Genomic DNA, 19,237 nt, shown 5'->3' with positions numbered 1-19,237 from the left:
GAAAGGAGACGAAAACCTCTCAGAGTGGCCCCACACTCACAGAACGCTTCCATTGCTCTGTCGACATGCGAAGTAAGGACACAGCAATAATTTCTGTTTCCCACCAGTGCTGTCTTAATATTCCGGTATCACCATAAGTGACTGTTGTAAGCCAACCAATGAGTTTCATCACAAGGGCTTTGTCAGAGTTGAAAGTGTATTATTGCATCGCATTCACCATAAATATAGAGTCACTCATCTGCTGTTAGTCTGTTTTTGAATATCAAGATATTACCCAGATGAGCATATAAGTGGGTTCTGCTCGCGCCATCTTGTGCTGGTGTTATTTAGGCACAAGTCTATGTGTTCTTACAAAAAGTTTATACATTTTCCTTATGAAATACAAATTCTGATTTACATTTCTTATCCGGCTTGCTTGTAGAGTATTGGTTGTATCAGTCTAGCGCTTAATACTAAAGTGTTATGTGCAATCTAGTTTCTACCAAGCAACACTGCCTGTCAGCATTTCGCAAGGTGTTAAAATTACCCACATATATCTCTCTTAAGGTGTCCAAACTAAACAAAGTGTGTATAGTGCAAAGCAGCATGTACAATGGGAAAAAGTCCCACCATAAGATCGAAGATGGGGGAGGGAAATTATATATGGTAAAATAGTCTATTTGCGCCAAGTCACACATTCGACAACGTCACCTAATAGCCATCACTGGAAGTTATAGTGGGTTTGAAAAGACTTGAAAAAAAACTTTCACCTGAAATGAGAAAGTAGAATAGTGAATTTGAGCCAACTCACGCATTCCAGCTGAAGGCCGGGGCCACTGGCCATGGCCAAAGGGAATGGCTAGTGGGCCCCAAAGAAATCTATTGGTGCAATATTTACAGTGGACACAGCCGTAGGCAGTGGCAACTGGCCATGGCTAGCGGGTCCCAAAGAAACCTATCGGTGGAACACGTGCAGTCACCACAGTCAGAGGCCATGGCTAGTGGGCCCCAAAAGAAACCTATTGCTGCAACATGTGCAGCGGCCACAGCCGAAGGCTATGACTAGTGGACTTGAAAGAAACCTAGTATTTTAAAATATACACTGGGCACAGACAAAGTCTGTGCTCACTGGCCTGGGTTGAAGGCCATGGCTAGTGGGCCCCAATGAAACCTATATGTTGAACATGTACAGTGGCCACAGCCGAAGACCATGGCTTATGACTCCTAAAGAAATCTATTGGTGCAAAATGTACAGTGGCCACAGCCTCAGGCCATGGCTAGTGGCCCCTGAATAATCTATGGTATAACAAAACCCTTGGAATGCACTGAAAATACTTTAGGTAATGGACAGTTAAGGTGATCAGATTTAATGCAACTGAACCCTTGAAATTCAGCAGATGTGGGAAGTGATGATCATCTTAACTCATTATCCCCCCTGTTGCAAAGCCATAAGCACATCCATAACAGATGGAATTCACAATGACATACAAAATTAGAGGCCGGCAAGATAATTCAGTGGGTTGAGTGCTCACTGATGTGATCTGTGTGTGACCTGCAGACCGCAGGTTTGAATCCCGGCAAGATCATCTCAGCCTTTCATCCTTCCGAGGTCGATAAATGACTACTAACTTTGGTTGGGTGATATTGTATGTATATGTGTTCTATGTAAAGCACTTAGGCGTAAGCAACATAAATAACACATCATTAGATCCTGGCAGTCATCAATGGGGGGACGCCGAGTTAAGATGATCATCAATGTGGAGATGCCGAGTTAAGATGAACATCACTTCCCATATCTGCAGAATTTCAAGCATTTTGTTGTGTTAATTCTGATCACCTTAACTGTCCCTTACCTCAAGTTTATTTAGTGAATATATATATATAACCTGAAAAAAACTTTAGTTAAGGTGTAGTTGAGTTGTGCAGATTTAATGCAACAAAACCCTTGAAATTCAGAGGATGTGGGAAGTCGTGACAAGTTTAACGGGGCGCATTCCCATTGCAAAGCCCATGAGCACATACATATTAGAAGAGAAAGGATTCACAATGACATACAAAATGGCATTATGGGGGACATAGCATTCTGGAGGACATCAACGGGAGCGCCCCGAGTTCAGCTGATCATGACTTGCCACATCCGCTGAATTTCAAGGGTTTTGTTGCATCAAATCTGTGCAACTTAACTTCACCTTAACAAAGGTTTTTTTTTTAGAAAAAATATATATATATCTTTTTACTGAAAAAACCTTGGTTGAAGAGACGTTAAAGTGAAAATTTAACATATCAAAACCCTTGAAATTCTGCAGACAATTCAGGAAAAGCCACCTTAACAACTCACCCCCTGTTGGGCAGTGCATGACCACAATGATGATCACATCACAAGGGATTTGCTGTGTTATATTTTCACCTTAACGTTTCATTAACTAAGGTTTTTTCAGCAAATTTGATTGAAAGGTTTTGTTGCAATGTATTGCTCATTTTAACTGGTCTCAAACTAGAAAATGTTTAGCAAACATAATGCAAGCATACATTACAGAGATGGCAAAGAGTGTATTACTTTGGTGACGTTTGTCAAATATATACACACAAAACATTATGACAACCATATAGACCTGACCTTGAATACTCGATGCTCGACTTGATGCTCAGTGTTGGTGTAAAACAGTTTTTGTGCAGCTTATAATTTTGGCACTGTTCGACGAATCCGCACAAATCTTTGCAAAAAGAGTATAGACTTGACTTGGAATGTTCTTGCAAAGTTTAGTGCAGTGACGTCAATTGTGGAAAATGTTGGGAGGGGGTCCAAACATTTTCAAAGTCTCGATAGGCTTGAATGAGGGCAACATTTTTCTTGCGGCTACAGCCCGAACTGCAGGATGGATTTGCATGAAACCTGCATGAGGATCTTTGGTCAGGTCCTGAAAGCGTTCTTTTGGTCACTTGGTGTTAATCCGTCCAGTGTTTTATTTTTCAAAAGTGCCAAAATGTAGGTACAAAATATAGTGTTATAGCTTTGGGGCCTGAGACTGCCCCTTATTATGTATGTTCTGTTCTTTGGTTGACAGGTGTAAAGTCATAATTGGAGTACTAAAATGTCTTCTTTGCATAAGGGCTGTTAATCAATACAGAGTAACTCTCATGTGTAATTATACCATGGCTGTAAACAGCCTATAATTTTAAATGCAAACTCCAACCAAGCGTGCACCCGAATCCAGCTTTATATGCAGAAACACACTTTTTAAATCTTGCATCTCTCTTTCTTGTAGCGCCATCTGCTGTACCATGGATGTTACTCATTATGCCATATGTGATGTCATATGTGAAATCATCAGTGATTCCATTTGTGATGTCATCAGTGTGCTTAGGGGCTGCCCAATGGGGGCCTCATAGTTAAGGTGGCGTAGCTTCCAGCACCTGTTGAATTTCAGGGGTTTTGAGGCATTAAAGCAGCACCTTAATGTCAAGTCCACTAAAGTTTTTTCACTGAACAATTTCATACAAAATACATGAAATTCAAACCATTTATATAATTTTACATATTTATATTTTAAATTGTATTAGCTGATAAGTACTAAAATTAATGTTCTACACATAATCATATATCAGCATATTGTTCCATGTCATGTTGCTATTATTGTTAAGTGTAATGAAATAAAATATGTATCAAAAGATGTGAACAAAGATATTCTAACTTATAGAATCAATAATGACATATATGATGCAATTATTGATCTCGTCAGAGATGTCATGTATGATGTCATTAGTGATGCCATCAGTGATGTCATGTATGATGTAATTAGTGATATCACCCGTGTTGTCATTTGTGGTTTCAACATTGTGGTCATACACTGAGCAACATGGGGTGCATAGTTGAAGTGGACTTGATTGAAATGCGAGTGCCGAACCCATTTCCCCCAGCCCAGTAGATGTACGTGCTGCAGATGTGAAACCGTTTTTTATAACTCCTTATTCCCGCAATAATTTCACAGTAATAATTTCCAATCATAGAAATTGCTGAGATACAGTGGCGGTTTTCCGATTCCCGCGATAATGGGAAACATTGCTCAGAATTAAAAAGTCTTCCACGTCCTCACAGGCACTCAACATGTGTCCCCCTTCCTTTTTCCAGGTCCCCTCCCTCCACTCAATTGCTTTTTCCCCCTTAACCCTCTCTCATTACCCCTTATCACTCATCACTTCATGTGATGCACATTCTTTCTGAGCGCATCTTGTGGTGTTGCCGCAGTAATTTTGTGCGATTCCAGCAGTCTTCCCCTGATAAAATGAAAATGTTCTACCTGTAACTGGCTCCCCAACCCAATCCCCAAATGTCCAACATCACATGGTGTCTTCTTTCCCACTCCCGAGCTCTAGCCTGATGTGATTGCTATTGCTATTGCTATTGGTATTGATATAGTGCCTATGGCCAGGCCATCTAAGCGCTGTTATTTAAAATAATCCTCGTTACTGTCATGATGCCTACCCCCGGGGACCTAGACCAAGTCCAGCAACCCCGGAAGCAGGCATCAAGTCATTCCAGGCAAGCCCAACAACCCCTGCTAGGGGCTATTTGGGTGCAGTTCTGGCGTCTATGGCGCCAGGCTCATATGGAGAGTCAGTCCTGGCGCTCATAGATTAAAACTTACCTGTTGCAGACCATGCTGCAAACTTAGCTGATGCAGACCATGCTGCAAGAGCTCCAAGCCAATAGAGGCTTGGAAGGGACTACTTTACTTAAGGACTATTTTTTTACTCGGGTGGGGCTGGGGAGGAATACTTACCTAGGACTACTTTGGGGGCTATTTAAACCAATCCCAAAGAGCAGCACACGTTTCGCGTTATTCTGCATCCAGCAGCGTAACGCTCACCGTGCCTGCAATTCTGCATCCAGTCTTCTGCCACGCCCGCCTCGAGTCCAGAGCTCCTAGAAAAAGGGAGAAAGAAGGAGAAAAGGTTAGAACAAGAGCAATCCCTTTGATCCTTACCTGAATTCCCGATCCATCGCGCCTTCGAGCTGGAAGAAAGAAGTTAATTTATGCGCGTCGTCTCGCCTGCTGCAGCACCGCGCCGAACTCACCGGCCTTCGCAGCATCTTCACATTCCACCACATCCTTCGGCATGTTCCCGCCGCACTCCGGCACCTAAGGGGAAGACAACAACAGCAAGGTGAGCCAAGGGAATACACAGAGGCAATATTAGTTACCCCCCATAGACTTACCTGATTTTACCAACGGGGGTACTATTCCTCTTCACGGGTCGGCGCAGCTTCCACTGCATTCTCGCCGAACCCCGGCCCCTAAGGGGAAACAAAAGAACAGCAAGGTGAAACAAAGGGACAAACAAGGGGAAAACTCATCACCACAGTAGACTTACCTGATTTTACCGCCGGAGGCATTATTCCCCGAGACTTCATACTTTCTCTCAGCGCCTGAATAAGGGGGAAAGCAACAGGTTACATAGTGACATTATTTTATCGAACTGTGTTGAATAATACAAATCCTTACCTGCATATTACGGTTGCCACGAGGAACTCTTTGCTAGGGTCAAGCTGCAACCTGCAAGGAATCGGATAGAGTGAAAGTCAGACATTTGAACTCTTACGAACTACATACTTACGGCGTCTTGCCAGGAATCTCAGAGTCAGTATTGATCTGGAACTCACCAATTCCTTCGAGCCAGTGAAGCAACTGGTTATCTACGCGCCCCTGCGCTCAATGCAGGATGGAGAGCTCATCTTTTCAAACCATCAGGTGAGACTATAAGAGGGGACATCAAAGGTGATCAGTGGGGAGTTCAGCAGGAGTGAGGGGGAGGGTTAACGCTCAACTCCACAGGTGGTTAATTCCCTTTCTCCATTTGCAGAAGAATATTTCTACGGGCCAAGCAAAAGAAGCTAGGTGGGCCAGTCCAGTCCGTCATCTCGGCACTATGCATCACATTGGTGGAGACCGCAGCTGTCCAGTTCAGATCGACGCCCCTGTGGGAGCCAGGTGAGCGTAACAGTTACCCTAGGAGTGACTATATAAACAAAAGTGTTTTGAGTCTCTTTCTCATGTCGAGAATGTTATTAGACTCTGTAAAGTCCTGGGGGATTACATTCCAAAGCATGACTTTCAGTTTGAAAATGGCATCCAAATCCATCCAGCAAGTCAAAAGGTATTAGCAATAGAATTTTGGGGGAAAATGGCTGCTTTGTCATTTCTGAAAAGCCTCTCAGCCTCTCTGCTGCAAATCACCATGGGGGATACATAGCTATAACTTTGGGAGAAGGGTCACCCCTTTCCCTGTCAAATATTTCAAAAACGACTGCACAGAATAACCCCAGATCCCTCCCAGAAATTGAATCAACACTTTGTGCCCAAGTTGTTTCTTTGTCTTATTCTGTCCAGCGGTTCTTGCCCTGCGCAGAAATGTGGACTTTTTGTCTACGGCAAAATGAATGGGAGGTGGCTGAAAAGAGCGTTTTTCTACTTTCTTGAGAACGTTTTAATTGTTTAACACATCCTTCCCATAATTTCCAATCTGGGGGTGTCCTTGACAAACTGTTTGTTTGCAAAATATCAGCCAAATCTGTCCTGCAAGTGAAACGTTATTATCAATTCAATTTTCAAGTTTCCGATGGAACTTGATACTCACCTTAACTATAGTTATACTTCAGAAAACACCTATGAGCATTGACTTTTCTGAAAATGATATTGTGCATAACTTTTTACTCGCTTAATGGATGTGGCTGAAACTTTCAAAAGGCACTGTCTGAAACTCCTCCCCCTCCAAACTGGAAATTACACAGCAAAATCGTCAAACAATTAAAAAATGACTAGCATAGAAACAAACTGGTTCAAGCCTAACTGGTTCAGTTTCCATAGAAAAAAAGGTAATTCTTTTGAACACGTGCACAGAGAAAACGGATGCATGGGTTTCTGCCAAATAAAGCAATTCAGCACAAAGCAGTGCAGGTATCTGTTTATTTTGGTTTGATGTAAATTTGTTGAGTAGTGTTAAAAAAAATTGACAGAAAAGGGGGTTGCCGTGTCCTAAACACGTTTATATATGTGCCATGGTGCATTGTGGCCCTCATGCTTTTCAAATATGAAAAATCTGTCATTGTTTCTTTTGCTTGAAACGAGCCTGTTCCTGGTAATCCCACAAGAAAATAAAAAATAAAAGTGCTCAAAATAATATTTGGAGGAGAGGAAAATGGAAAGGGGTGGTTTCAGCTCAGGGTAGGTGTGGGGAGCGTGAAAGAGGACCAGTTAGTTAGTTGGACTCTCTGGGGAGGGCTGAGAACGTGTTTTGAGTCAGATCATTTAGACGAGATTGGAAAAAAATGAACCATGGGACAGAGTGGAGAAAAGAGGATAATAGTTAAGGGTCAGGAGGGATTTTCACAATGTGGGGAAAGTTGGGACCCTAAAAGGAGGAGGGAGTGCACATGTATAGTGGCAGTGGGAATGGAGAAGACCTTTTCCATTTTGAGCGTTTCAGCATTACCATGGTTCTCAGGAAAACTCAGTGTTTCCCTGGGGACCGTTCTTAGGGCAATGCAAGGTGGTGCCACGGTGATCGGGGTTGTAATTCTGCAGGACGTTTTGGGGGGAAAATTTCACAGGAATGTAAGAAGGGGGAAAATCCAAAGGCCATGGCCGATGGGACCTGGTTATTTACTAGAGATGGGGAGATGGGCCATGGCCACTAGTCATGCCAGTGGGCCTATGCCATTGATCCTAATTGGTGCAGAGTGTACAGTGGTCACAGCAAAGGCCAGGCTCAGTGGTCCCTGAATGAGACATGGCATGACAAAACCCTTAAAATTCTGTGAAAAGACTTTTGAGATACAGCTAAGGTACATCAATTCATCACAATGAAGCCCATGAAATTCGGAATGTGTGGGAAGTGATGACAGTATAAACTTGCAGACCCCTCCCACCCCCAGTTGGCCTACCCATGAGCACATGCGATCACAGAAGGGATCAACAATGAGGTTAAAAATGACATCCTGGGGGACATCTACAGTGGGTGGGGGGGCACTCTGAAGAAAGAGTGTCATCACTTCCCACACCCACAGCATGTCATAGGTTTTGTTGCAATAAATTGGTCTATTTTGACTCTCTCTTAACTCAATTTCACTGATTAAATAAATAATAATTCAAATATATAGAGCGAGAAAGAGAGACAGAAAGAGACAAACACAGAGACAGACAGAAAGATGAGGGTCAAAATGATAGTGAAAGATAACTGGTTGGATAGAGAGACAGACACTGTTTGGGGGCGGCGATTCTGATGTGCAAGCACCATAAGGAAGTCACCAAAAGTCCTGCAAGAAAGCGATCAATCCGGCAGTGGCACACAGTCCCAATTTGTCTGCAGCACTTTGCAGCGTAATTCACGTGCATTATCTTATTTAGAAGGGACCGTGGCACAGAAGCTGCAATTACCCAGCTCTCAGGTTACGGCCAGATCCCATTATGCGGAGAAATTGAATAGACTAAGGATGGGGAAATGTGAATGGCAAAAAAAAAGCCGAGGAGGCGGGGGTGTGGGTGGAGCTCTTCGGAAATGCTGCCTGGGGGCACCACGCTCCGAGAAGGGGTGCAAGCTGGCTTCGTTGCCTGCTGTCCCGCTCTAAAGTAGATGTCGCCTGCCACGGGAAACGCAATGACCTGTGGGAGAGCTCTAGTCAATTGCATTGTGCATTTTTAAAGGACACGAAATAACAAGAGTCAAAGTGAAATTTAAAAAAATAAACATTTCAACAGTAGCTGAAGGATAGACAGAACTCTGCTGTCAGCTCGAATGCTGCCCTCCACACACACAAACGCACTAACGCAGTCTCCAGCTTTACCACCTTTTGTGTACTTGATATTCCTGCTTCGAGGGTGTCCTGACTCCGTGCCCATTTTCTGAAAGCATCACTTTCTAACGTTAACCCTCAGGCTCCCTCCTTCCATGTAAAACGTGTGGCCCCTGCGTGTAGCAATTCTTCCTGTTTGATAGCCAGCTTCGTATACAACTTGACCTCATTACGAGTTGGGTGGAATTACAGTGTAAATCCACCAGAATACCACCCAATGGAATTACTGATACCACCACTTGGTCTGGCCGAATTACCACTGGATTACAGGGGGCAGAGCAAATCCTCATTTTTTCAGAGTCTTTTGGACTCTATGGGGCTTTTTCAGCATAATTACTGCAGTGGTAATTCCGACAATTTTGCCAATTTGTTCTGGCGGTCATTGGGAGGGTTTACATCCAGCATGATGCTGGAGGTGAATCCCCCACTCCACGGCCATACTCGTAGTATGGCAGTGCTGGAAAACTGGTGGTAATTCTGTTACCAATAATTTCTTTTGCACTGCCATATTTGTAATGAGTCCCAAATGTGTTTTCCATGGACAGGATTATTTAGATATTGCCCTTTCCGTCCCTCCATCCATCCACTAAAAACATGCTTCCATTCATCACCCTATCCTTATAGGTGTTGTGGTTTAAAATATATGTAGCTAGGGGTAACCCTTCTCCATCCCAAAACCCTAATGTCTCTGCTAAGTATTGCATGAGAAGTTTTAAACCAGACACCATGCAGTTTGTGTTTATTTTTCCAGAGATGTGGGCTACAGAACAGATGAGGCCTCCAGTATTGACTCCTTGCATGGCTTTCAGGAATGGACACAATACTCAAGGTGGGGCCTCTAGAACAACATGCATGACTCCAGATGAGGACTTCAAACTGGAGTAACGACTCCAGGTGAGGCCTTTAAAACTAGAGTACTGACTTGAGATGAGGCATTCAGAACGGAGCACAATACTGAAGGTGAAATCTCTACTAAAGGAAACATGATTCCAGGTGTGGTTTTGGAAACTGGAATACGGACCCAAGGTAAGGCATCCAGAACTGGACACAATGCTCAAGCTTAGGCCTCTTCACTTGAAGGACTGTCTGTAGGTGGTGAAGCCTATAGAAATGGAGTATTGCCTTCAAGTGAGGCTTTCAGGCGTGACATAATACTCAAGATGATTCATCCAGAAATTGGCACATCACTCCAAACTAGCCCTCGAGAACTGGAGTGTTGACTTCAGATGAGGCCTCTAAAACTGGACACAAGGCTCAAGATACAGCATCCAGAATTGGAGTACGGACTCCAACCAAGGCCAATAGAACTGAATTATTGACACCAGGTAAGTCCTCTAGAACTGAATACATGACTTCAGATAAGGCCTCCAGAACTGGATTAATGACTCCATGTGATGTCTCTAGAATGGACATATGACTCTGGTTGAAGCCGCTAGAACAGGAGATGGCACCAAAAAAGCCTTAAAAACTGGGCACAATATTCAAGATAAGGCATCTTAAACTGGACACAAGACTCCAGATACAGCACCCAGAATTGGAGTATGGACTTCATCCAAGGCCAGTAGAACTGAATTATTGACACCAGGAAAGGCCTCTAGAACTGTATACATGACGTCAGATAAGGCCTACAGAAGTGGAGTAATGACTCCATGGGATGTCTCTAGAACTGGACATAGGACTCCAGTTCGAGCCTCTAGAACTGGAGTTTACACCAAAAAAGCCTTAGAAACTGGACACAATATTCAAGATGAGGCCACACAGTGCTCAGGACAAGCTTCCAAAGTTGGATAGCGTTAAAAAAAAAAATACAATTGCACTGAAGAGCATCATTGTAACACATACCATTCTGTTATATTTCCAAGCATCGCTCGCGAGAATATTTAATTATACAGCATCTTTTCATGGGTGCATGCACAGCTAAAGGGAACAAATCAATTGCAATCCTACACAGGATATGAAGTCTAGAAATAGAAAAGTAGCCAGAATGTACATTCACCGGGATATCAATGAACGATAATTCCATATTCAAAGTAACAAAGCAAACAAAGATCAAACAGATTTGATTTTCTGAAAAGAGTTCTTGCATTTGGACAAATATTAAGTGAATAATCAATCGTTGTCCAACAAGTAATATTAACCCCATAGATAAAATCATATACATCACCACGCAAACTTTATAGCAGGAACCTCAATACCTGCATCCATGTAGTGCTTGCAGGCCTGTGGCTGACCAGGGCGGGCTTCCTGACTTTTGCTCTACGCTATAATACTTTGGATTACAAATGTCTGGCCTGATGAGGAGGGGAGATGCCCTCAAAACTAATTCAAATTGCAGTTTGCTACCGATAGTCTACTTACTATTTAAGCAATAAACCCAGAAGTGAGCGGTTCTTGACCACCCCTGTCCCATGTAGCCCCTTTTGTTGCCCCTCAACCCTTTTAGCTGCCCCCAGACTCTTTGGTGCCCCTCAATCCTTTTCTTGACCAAGTCCCATTTAGCCCCTTCTGTTGCCCGTAGCCCCTGTGTCTGCCCCTTTCATCTGTTCTTGCCCCCTTTAGCCCCATTTTGTTGCAATGGACCCTTTTCTTGCCCCGTCACCCTTTAGCCCCTGTTCATGTCACTTTTATAGCCCCCAAACATTTAGCCAATTGTTGGCCACCAGTCTCGTTTATCCCTTTTTTGTTACTCCTAGCACCTGTTCTTGTCCCCTTCAACCCCTCTTCTTGTCCCTTGTTGCCCCTAGCCCGCTTTAGCCAATTGTGCGCCCCAGTACTGTTTATCTGCTTTTCTAGCCCCTTTTAGCCCCTTTTCTCATCCCAGCCCCTTTTGTCGGCCAAACCTCTTTAGCCTTTTATATTGCCCCATTCCCTTTCCTTCCCCCACATCCCCCTTCTATTTACCCTGACACAGCCCCCCACACCCCTGCCTCGTTTGGCGCAACCATTTGGGCGGGCTAGGCTTGTGTTGGGACCTGAGAGCAAGGACAGACCCCCAGACTGGCCCTTCCCGAGAAATCTCTGGCTCCACCAGGTCTATCCCTCTCTTTCTCTCCCAGTCCTCTTGATCTCTCTCTCCCCCTCTCTCACACACACCCTTTACCACTCAGTCTAGCCCTCTCCTCTTTCTCTCTCGCTCTTCTCTCTCAATCGCTTTTTCTATAGAAGTCACAAAGTGCACTGAGTTAAGCACAGGTTCCAGTTCCGTGCAGGCCAACGAAGCACTCCTTCCCTACGAAAGTCCATAAACTGAGTATCATTACAGTGGCTGCTAATAACATCAATTATAACAGCGCTTTGAAGCGTGAGGAATACGGTATTATGCCCTATATTTAAAAAGGTGTTATTATTATACCCCCTCTTTTTTATTTCCCTTTTCACGGTTCCTTGTTGTTGATTCACTTTCGTCCATTACACTAGTAATAATTTCACGTTTGACTTTATGCCCTTGTTTGTCTTTCTTTATGTATGTATTTATTTCTTCTGCTAGTCCCTCCTTCCTATATTGCCAACCTTTCGTTCTTTCTTTTTTTTCTTTCTCTCCCTCCCTTGGGTCCACCTTTCTTTTTATTTCTGTATAGGTTTATTTCTCTTTCTTTCATTCTTTCTCTCCTTTCCTTTTAAGATCTTTCTTTCTTCTTTCCTCTTTAGCCCCCTCCTTTCCTCCTCTTTCTTTTTCTGTTTTCTTTCTTTTGCTCTCTTTTTTTCTTTCTATCTTGCTTCATACTTTCTGCAATCCCTCCTCACCTTCTACTTTCTTTCTCCCTTGCGGTTTACTTTCCTCTTTCGCTTCTTTCTTTATTTATCTTTCTTGCTTTATTTCCCCTTTAGCCCCCCTCCTTGCCCCCTCTTTCTTTTTCTGTTCTCTTTCTTTTGTTCTCTCCTTGTTCTTTCAATCTTGGTTCATATTTTCGGTAATCCCGCCACACTCTTTCTTTCTTTCTTTCTTTCTTTCTTTCTTTCTTTCTTTCTTTCTTTCTTTCTTTCTTTCTTTCTTTCTTTCTTTCTTTCTTTCCCCTTTAGCCACCTCCTTGCCTCCTCTTTCTTTTGCTGTTTTCTTTCTTTTGTTCTCTTTTTTCTTTCTATCTTGCTTCATACTTTCTGTAATCCCTCCTCACCTCTTCTTTTTTCCTTCTTCCTTGCTGTATACTCTCCTCTTTCGCTTCTTTCTTTCTTTTTCTTTATTTCTATCTTTCTCTTGCTTTCTTTCTTTCTTTCCCCTTTAGTCCCCCTCCTTTCCTCCTCTTCCTTTTTCTGTTCTCTTTCTTTTGTTCCCTTCTTGTTCTTTCGGTTTGCTTCATACTTTCTGTAATCCCTCACCTTTTCTTTCTTTTTTCTCCCTTGCTCCTTTCTTTCTTTCCTTCTCTCTTTCTCCTCTCAATCTTCCTTCACCGTCCTGTCTCCCATGCCTCTCTGTCTCCCTCCCTGCTGCGGCAGACCCACATCTTGAAGCAATCAGGAGAGGGGAAAGGAGTCGCCCCCCTCCCGCATCTCAGGTTAAAGGAGGAGGTCCAGGAAAATGTGGTAGAGCCATTACAGGAAACCCGAGCTGCCCCCACCAGGGACTGCAATTGCCATCGCATTAGGATTGATTGGAGAGGCGCAGTACCGTAATGACCCGCGGATAGGCGCAGCCGTGGAGCGCTAATAGCAAAATGTTACAAGAAGGACACGTTTTAAGTTACCATCCGAATGCATATGAATGTCCAGCCTTACCAGCTGGGGCCAGGGGGCATAAACAGGCGCCTATAAAATACCCGATGGAGGGGCACGTCAACAACAGCCGCGCATGCCCGCCCTGGCTCAAGCCGTGTCAGATGGGAACTAGTTCTCCAACCCGACTGTTTCACAGCGCTGCCGTCTGAGAATCCACACTCAAGTTACCGGATTAGTAGTAGTATTTGTATTTACCAAGAACAGTGCTGTACATTGGGATATTGGATTTCAGGAAATGGTCTGGAACATCAGGCAAGCATGTAAGAAGTCTTCTGGTGCGGCTCACCCCTACCCCCCCCCCCCATTTTCACTTTCTTTGCTGGCTCACGCTCTCACACCGCTCCCCCACTTGATTCTCCCTGTATCTATGCACCTCTTTCTCGTGCCCCTCTCTTTATGTCACTCCGAAAGCCTCTCTCGAGGTGTTCCTTCTATTGGCGGTCTTGGGTTTCTCACCGCACTACATGTCTTCTCCCGTGCCATATTTCTATACTATATCGTCTCTGCCTGCCCTTCATTTAACCGTCCTCATCCTACACAAGTTGTTTTCAGGGCTTCTGTCCTTTCCTCCTTCTTTTCCTCTTTAACTTTCTTTCTTGTTGATGCCTTCTTTCATTCTTGATGTATTCCCTCCTTTCTTTCCCTCTTCCACGCTCTTTTCTTTATTACTTTTTCTGTTTTTTGCTTTCTTTTTCCTTTGTTTCTCGTTTTGTTTAACCCTGCCGTGTTAATCTCTTTCACGCTTTTTCTTTTCTTTCTCATACAGTCTTTGTTTTTTCTTACTTTCCTGCCTTGTTTATCTCTTCCTTTTTTCTCCCTTTCAAGCCTTTTCACGTCCTTTCTCTCTCTGTTTCTTTCTTGCCCCCTCGCGCTCATAATATCCCTCTGTGCACGTTCTTTGCCTCTCCCCCTCCCTGTGCTATGATCTGGCAGCAAATAATTCGCCCCCGGTGGGGCAGCTTTCAGTGCAGCTCACGGCCTAATTAACTCCATCTCTGCATCCCAAGTTAACTGTTTATCTAGTGTCAGCCGGCATTAGCATCAGCCCACGGAGCTGGGGGAGCAGCAGGGGGCTTCACCTCCACGAGGGCATTCCACTGCTGCGGGCAGCCCGGGTCCCGGAAGCGAGCCGGCAGCTCGCGGATTCCAGACACCTCAAAGAGAGCGCGCGCGGCCTTGCACTTCCGGCTCGTCGTGTTTACGGGCGCGTTCACCACGCACAGGCACACCCGGCCGCGCTGAACCGCTAGCCGGTGCCCCCTTTGTGTTTATTTACCTGGCGCGCTCACCTCCGAGGGAAGTGCGGCTTTCAGGCTGACCTTTCGCCGGGTGGCGTGTTGTTTCTGCAAGGCCTCTTGTTGATGGAAGTGAGCCGGCCTTACTAGGCGTGCGCCTAAAAGAGAAATAACAGTCACCGTGAGGTGAAACCAAAACAATACAAAATAACTCACACGTGTACGCAATGAGCTTTGCAATCTTGAGAGCAGGCAACACACACACATCAGCACGTGAGACCGAGGTACACAGACTTTTTCACATGCAATCGCACAAATATACACGCTTTTACAAATATATGCACGTACATTTACATACCAATCAGCACAACAATCCACAATCATAAGAAATACACAAAAAATCACACAGCCACAATTGCGCGCACACACACGCAAATGCACAACCCACTATAAACACATACTCAAAATGTGTTCATGTCTAGAGTGCTCTAGGAAGGAAGTGAGAATAACAGTGAGATAAAGCCCCATTATGATAAACTCACGTGCCGACAATATGCGCCTTATTATTTTCAGAGCATGCACCTCACATATTTTCCTGGGGATGCCAGACAACTAGTGGCACAAAGGGCAAGGATTCCCCTTCTTGATTCAAAGCACTTTTTGTGCCCTACAGACTGCACGCAGAACAGGCTACTCAACACCACTCGTCCCCGAGGCCTACAGTTTTCCTTCCTCCGCTCGCCCAGCAACACACCTTCCATCCCACCTTCAACCTTGTAATTGGTGGCTTCTTGGGCCACATGAGCGGGAAGCCTGAAAGGGAACTCCTCCTGCAGTCCGTTATGCGCCTGCTACATTTGGCTGGGCACTCGGGACAACTATTAGCACAGGGGATGCTGTGAGGTCTCCCCTTCTTGAAGACCGTGGCCCATCGAGGCTGCATACCAGGTCCTTCAACCAAACTCTTTCCCACATACTGCTTCTCCTCCACCGACCTTCAGTTTCCCTTCCTCTTGCCTGCTCTCCGCCACGCCTTCCATTTTGTCCCCAAACCAGTGATTGGGGGCTTCCTGGGGCCCGTGACCCAGAAGCCCATCCAACCTGAAACCCCCATGGCAGCCTTGCCTGGCCAGTCGGCTAAGGGCATAGGCAAAGGATGCCACCTGTTTACCTCTTTGCCTGGCTCCCATGCCCTGCCACCCTTTCATCAGCAGACAGATCAACTACCAGGTAAAACAGAACAGCAATTGTGTAATCCTATGTCAATTGCATTTTGTAAAAGAGAATCCACTGCTCAGCCAGATTCACTGTTTTGCTGGGAGATAAAATGAATTGCTTTACTAGATTGTTTTTCTGCAAAATATATTTAATTGCATAGCCAGATTATTTGTTCTGCTGCCAGATACGTTTAACTGTTTCACCAGAATAACTTGCTCTGCTGCCAAAGAACCCTTTGCATAGACACATAGATTGTTTTGCAGCCAGAGAATCTTAATTATGTAGCCAGAATATCTGAAACCACTGACACAAAATACATTGCTAGCCAGACACATTTTCTGCTACCAGAAAATCCATCACACTGCTAGATTAATTTGCTCCTCTGTTATATAACCCATCGAAAAGCCAGTTTAATTTGTCTTGCTGCCAGAAAATTGTTATTACTTTCAATGCTGATGCTGGAGATAGCATTGCTTAGCTAGATAGATAGACTGTATTCACAAGAGAGTTGTTTTGCTTTGCTAGATTCATCTATTTTTCTGTCTGTGAATCTGTTGTATACCGTGATTAGGTTACGACTGCTGCCAGAGAATTTCTATAATTAGTGTACCCAAAACATTCTTCATCCAACCCAAAATGTAACTTTTAAATCTCCCTCCCATTTCCCCTCCAACTCATTATACAACTATCTTTCTCTTTTTCACAAGAATACTGCCTCCTTTAGAGGGTCAATCATCACCTAAACATCAAGGACAAATAGTTGCTAACCTAGTGCCACTACCCCTCATGATTACACGCAGCAGTTGAAACCGTAGGCTCCGAGATGGGACACCCAAGAAACGACAGAGGAGTCAGAAGGGATGCAACCAATAGACAAACCTCTCACAATACAGACACCACCGAATCATCCACCAAATGACTCACCCTTTCAACACACAACTACAGCAGACCAAAAACATTCCACATCTCACATTACCTCTTCACCTACTGACACGCTCCACATCACGAAACCTACCTGGTGAAGCCAGACAGTAAAACAACAACACAAGGACAAGAAAGAGAGCCCAGGAAACCCTGCACGATCAACGCCGAATTCAATTTAATCATGAAAACAGCACTGGAACGCACTCTTCGGAAGCACAGCCTACCCACCAGGGAAAAGCTATACAAGAACAGATAGCCATTGGAAGAATCCTCAACATATACACATACATTTCATCACCAAAGACTGACCGGCAGCTACAATCAGTGCAGAAAATGACAAGAAAAATGACACAACTCGCTACCTACTAGACCTGTTTATCCAGGAAGCTACAGCCTTGGAGCAGGAGCCCACCCTCATAACCAACCAACCACACGACATGCCACGCCCCAATCAATAAACACACCCAAGATAGGACCAGATGAAGACAGCCAACAACACCATCACAGGATCCTGAGGAGTGCCAAAAACATACACTGTAGGCCAATCAAAGGCCACTCCATTTCCAAACACAGAACAGAGATTCACAAAATTCTTAGCGAAGGAGGAAGGGACATGCTATTCCTAATATATATATGGCAATTGAAGCACTTTAGAGTATTAGCTCACAAATCCATACCCAATAAATTTAAACTCATCCAAGTCAACTGGACTTGCAAAAATGGAGGAGTTATCACTGCGGTACACAAGGAATACCTCAAAATATCACCTTCATACCAAATAAGCCTAACGGATTGTGCCGCTTCATTGATCCACCTTGCATCCTGCATACCAAGCTCTCTTTCCTTCTAGTTTACAAACCATCATCATAAACCCAGCTTTTGCAGACATTTTCACAGACCTAATTGCTAATCTTGTATAAAACACTTAATACCGGAGACCAATCTCTAAGCGTGGGACCGGGAGTCAAACCTGAGTTGCTCTGTGTTTTGCATTGCTTCCAGGACACATGTGTTACCCCTGAGCTATCCTCCAAGCCCCGAGAGATAGTACACAGACACCTATCCTTCCTGGGATATGTTAACATCAGGTTCAAAGAACAGATGGAATCAGTGCCCAGAAGTCTAAACCTCTAGATGGTTTGTTACCACCTGAAGCAAATGGTGAAAGGAGCGGCGCTTCCTGAGGCCATACCATTGAGGTCATTTTCTGGGAAGAATGCCGGATTACAACCTCCCAACCCATTCAGGTGCTATGGAGCATCCACCTAATGATACCTTTTACTATCAACACACCAATGCGTAAACTCCTAATACACAAAGGCTAAACAACCACCACCAGGAGGAGCTGAAAACACTAACCCTCGAGGAACTTAGAACACTAATGGAAGTGGTCAAACCAAACCCTCAGAAATTATGCCTGTTACTACCGGAAGAAAACTTAAAGACATTACAGAACTGGATAAGGGGGGCAGCATGCACACCCACATCTTTAAAATGCATCACTCTTCTGGTAAAAAAGAGAGCTGCAGGTTGGTACACCCCACTTCTAAGAAAATGAAAACATAAATCAAATACTCAAAGACATGGAGGAAACACGATAACCAACAAGACAAGGTTTTCTACCAAAGACAGATCTGCTACTAAAATCCCCAAAGCAAACAAATTCTACCACTCCAAATGCATCACAAAGGTCCCTCGCCCAGAATGAGACGAGAAACCCTGTATCTTGCAACACTGTGTGGAGCCCAACCTAAAAACTATGCAAACACATCACAAACCACTTCAGAAAGAAAATACTAAATATACAGCAGGCAATCAATACAGTAGTTAGAAATGGAAACAATATTCAAAGCTTGGGCCACTACCCAGCACCCCCCCCCCAACCCCCTCTCCGATGAACAGAATTAAACCTTTTTATTCAATAGAACTAAAAACATTGGTGGTGTCTATAGGTGTCATGGTTTATTAGGCGGTTACACTCAGCTCAGGGAGTTACTTTCCGCACCAAGCGCATATACAGATTCAATTTTAGTGAGGCCACCACCCCAACAAATACCCTCTATGCCCCCAAGGAACTAGGAACTAGGCCGGTTTATAGTAAGAATTTTTATTTATTTAAGGTTTGGAAAAGAAGACTAGCAACTAGGAGATCAACCACCAATGCTGTGGCACTACACAATATCACACATTCAAATTTCTTGCATCAATTGACTAACACCGGTTTAAAGGACTTACAGTTTCGATATGACACAGGTGACAATTTACCTTTTTAAAGATGTGGAGGTATACTGGATGTGGTGGGCGAGCCACTGAAAAA

This window comes from Ambystoma mexicanum, chromosome 14 (assembly GCF_040938575.1).
Source record: "Ambystoma mexicanum isolate Mex_15411 chromosome 14, UKY_AmexF1_1, whole genome shotgun sequence".
Taxonomy (NCBI): Eukaryota; Metazoa; Chordata; class Amphibia; order Caudata; family Ambystomatidae; genus Ambystoma; species Ambystoma mexicanum.
Note: the sequence above shows the minus strand (reverse complement) of the source record.